Source organism: Neomonachus schauinslandi, chromosome 3 (genome assembly GCF_002201575.2).
Source record: "Neomonachus schauinslandi chromosome 3, ASM220157v2, whole genome shotgun sequence".
NCBI classification, from domain to species: domain Eukaryota; kingdom Metazoa; phylum Chordata; class Mammalia; order Carnivora; family Phocidae; genus Neomonachus; species Neomonachus schauinslandi.
The window spans coordinates 101,790,584-101,794,948 of NC_058405.1; positions in this window are offsets into that span (position 1 = coordinate 101,790,584).

Below are 4,365 nucleotides of genomic sequence, written 5' to 3' on the forward strand. Positions count from 1 at the left end.
GGCTTATTTTAAAAATACGTTTCATTGGCTATATCATGGTCATTGACTTTAGTTCAATACACAATTTGTCATTGACTTACACCCAGTCCAGAATTGCTCCTTGTTTAATGTTTAATAATTTTTTACTCCACCTTTATTGTACATCTCTTGAAATTAGGAGTTAGATCTTGTGGTAAGTGATGTATAAATGCCCATTGATTCTGTTTAGATTGTTTTTAAAAAAGGAAGGAATCACATTGCTTAGCAGAAAATGACATATGTGGACCAATTATAAATACATAAAATAATCATCAGCTGGTAATTGCTATCAATAAAACTATTTGGCCTTTCTTCTTACAGTCTTTTGGAACTGTGCCCCTGTTGCCTCGTTTGCCTTATTTGGGTGTTGCTCTGTACTTCTAGGCCTGCAGAAGAATCTTGTTTAGTTATGTTCTTTATGCCAATGAATTTTTAAAATTCTTTTCATCAGAGGCTACTTGAAATGCTATTTCCTAACAGTATCTTTACATTAAGAAGAAATAAGGAATAATGCAATATATGTTAAGAAAAAAAAAAAGAAGAAGAAGAAGGTAGAGGGAGGGGAAGAATGAAGCGGGGGAAATCGGAGGGGTAGACGAACCATGAGAGACGATGGACTCTGAAAAACAAACTGAGGGTTCTAGAGGGGAGGGGGGTGGGAGGATGGGTTAGCCCGGTGGTGGGTATTGAGGAGGGCACATTCTGCATGGAGCACTGGGTGTTATGCACAAACAATGAATCATGGAACACTTCATCTAAAACTAAGGATGTAATGTATGGGGATTAACATAAGAATAAAAATAAAATAAAAAAAATAAAAATAAAATAAAAAAAAAGAAGAAATAAGGATCATAACTAAAGATTAAAAATGATATGCCTATTTAGTAACTAATATTTTTATAAAATTTTCATTTATCTTTTTATTTGACCCTTGCAACAAACAACCTAATCCTGTAGGTAGGCAGATATTTATATTCTGTTTATGAATGAAGAAACTGAGGTGTTAAATGATCAGACAACAGCTGTACAGCCTGTTGGATAGCAGAGCTTGAGCTCCAACCCAATCATTTGTCTGCAGAAGCTTTGGGCTTTCCTCTGTGCATTTCCACTATGCCTTTAGTAGAAGAGTTGGCCTGTAAGTGGGTACTGGCATGCTCTAAGTTCTGTATAAAGAACTGTTCTCCAAAGAGCATGATAAAGGTGTTTCTCTATGGTTATAATATTTTGCCTAGTAGCGCAGACTTGATCATTAATCCATGGACATCAGCTGTTGGTAGATTTGCCAAAAGTTCATGTACCAGAGAGAAGAGGTCAGTAGTTAGAATCAAATGGTTTGGTAGGCTTTAGGAGAATTTGAGGCTATACCCAGCATTACCCTGTGGGAGTATACTCCCTAGTCTTGGTACATGATCCTTGATATTCCATTTCCCTTTTCTGCCCTAGCCTACTTAAATAAAACCTTTTTCTTCCTTAAAGTCCAGCATAACCCTTCTTTGTGGGCCTTCTCCATGTTTCCTGGGACAGTAGGATGTCTTTCTTTTGGGACAGTCCTACAATAATTGTCCGCACTACCCGCTTAGCACTTAGTAAATGTTAGCTTAATTTCCTTGTAAATGCTTTGCTTCTTCAACTGGATTTGAGGTTTCTTGAGGATGGAACTATGCTTAAACTTCTTTCTGTTAACACTTGGACAACAGTGGATGGGGTACTACTGTCCCCAGTGATCCAACCACTCTGTCACTGGTCATGGTCGTCTCCAATCATTCATATAACCTTTTACAAATACAAGCAGTCATTTGTGTTGCATCTAGTAAATAGCACGTACGATGCTAGATCCTTATGGTGTTGATTTCCCATTTTTTAGTTGAGACACTGCAGCTCAGAAAATTGAGAAACTTGCCCAGGGTTACCCAGTAAGTAGCAGACTTGGGATGTACTCTTGCTTCCAACAGACTGTCTTTTGAAGCCTGCTCAGTGTCCATTCTCTAGATATAACTTTAATTTGGCTTTTGTCTTTGCCTTCTGTCTGGGAATATTAGTAGCTAGATAAGAATCTGTCAATTTTCCACATAAAACCATCATCATTTTAATAATCTCTGAATGGATTCTGTGATGAGTGATTATCATACTGGTAGAAATATTCCTCTAAGTTCGAAAACATAGGGCAATTGGTGTATAGATCTTGATTAGTTTTTAGGAACTTCCTAATTATTATTATTATTTTACAGTTAGCTGTTTGGTACTTTTAATCTTTTAATGACTCATCTTTTTCCTTTTTAGATTTAAGACAATAATTAGAGCTAATCTTGGCTGGATAACTATGAAGGGTCAAATTTGGGTCTCATAATTTAAAGGACTTTATAATGAATATTGTTAGAAATATCCCACTTTGTGATGTTACTTTTTTTTTTTTAAGATTTTATTATTTATTTGACAGAGGGAGACACAGTGGGAGAGGAACACAAGCAGGGGGAGTGGGAGAGGGAGAAGCAGGCTTCCCACTGACCAGGGAGCCCGACGCGGGGCTCGATCCCAGGACCTGGGGATCATGACCTGAGCCGAAGGCAGACGCTTAACGACTGAGCCACCCAGGCGCCCCTGTCATGTTACTTTTGTTTATTCAAAGTCACATTTCTAAAAACTGCTGATTTAGAGCCTGGTTCATAGAAGGGAGTGTTTTTCACTCAGGCAAAGTATAAGAAGTAAAGTAGAATAATTTAGGACATCGTTAAGAGCTTTTTTCTTTTCATGTGTCCTAGGTGCACTTGTTCAACCTTTCATGAGGTCACGGAAATGAAAGGGGTTGGAGGTGAGATAAAAGGAAAGTTTGTTGGGACAAGTTTTAATTCATAAGAAGTTATAAAATTCACTAAAATAAAAACAATAGAATATTCATTGTAATTTTGATTCCTTGTCTAAAATGTGTGGCATAGCCTCCAAATCCACATAGATCTTTCTGAGATTTATTCCTGAAGGTTTGGAGCTCAAAAGTGTGGGCAGAACTCATATCAGAACTTTTTCTTGCTAAGGAGTTGTTTCCATGACTAATATGTAGACAGTACACAGCAATATGACCACATTGCTTATCAAAACATTGAAATATTTTCCTGTTGGTTGGTAAAAGTCACTGCCCCTACTTGCTGAAACTTTTCATAATCCAAGAGCTAAGGGTTAATACCTAGTACATTAGAGGCCACCGAGGACCCTGCTTATGGCCAGCATCCATCCTATTGGCGGCTGTGTTTTGAATATCACATTTTGGTTGTTCTTTTGCAGTCTTTCTGCCATAACATGCAAAGATGTGTAGCTCAGTGCAAAGCTCTTCCCTACTCTTGCCAAACTGAGAGGTGGCTTTTGAATATTCTTTCACATTGTTCCAATTTAAAATCAATAATGGAGTCTTCTAAGTGGTATCATGCTTTAAAAAAAGCCGAATATATCTCAGCAAAAGTGAATGGAATAATGCTTGTTTTTATTTTTTTGTCTTGTTGCTAGTATTATTTCCCAAAGGAATGTATGTAGGTTGACTGTGTGAAACATTTGTGGAGTTCTCAGAGTTTTATGCTAGAGGTGTTTAGGATTAGGGATTATCGGTTTGTTAGCTGTGAGTGTAAGCACAAATACATTGTACAGGTTGCTGAAATGCTTTGACTCCAGGATTTATTAAAAGAAGACCAAATTGGTGGCATCTGACAAATATACGTTACTTTCTGTATTTTGTACAGCAGTAAAATGTCTTAAATCATTAATGAAACAAGGCTAGATCTAAATAAATATTCAGATGTACCCACTGTCTCATTCTATTCTTATGAAATCAGCAAGAAGCTGCTGCTGCCTGTTTTTTTTTTATAGAGATTACATGACTTGATGGAAGCCAGATGCTTTTGAATGGTGGAGCTAAAGTAAAGACTTAAGATCTAACTCCAGAGCCCACTTGAAACTGCTCCTGCCACTCAGATACTAGGACTTCCCCGAATTATCAGGATCCTATAACCATATGATATTTCAAATAAGATACCTGGAAAGTTAGGGGAAATTTCCAGGTCATGAAACAAAACACAATGAAAGAAAAGCACTAAATGTGAAAAATGAATGCCATATTTATTGTTGAATCTGCATCACTCATGGAATGAGAGGGGAGTAGGTTAATATTTTGAACTTTTTGGTTGAGTCCAGGCATAATTCTCTGGAGATTGCTAAGCCATATCTTTTTTTAAGTTATTGAGATAGGATTATTATGCTATCTTCTCTCATAGGAGATGTTATTGAGTGTAGAGTAACTTTTAAATTAGGAATATTGATGATGTGAATTATCATGATGTGGAACATAAATTCGTTAAGTTTTGC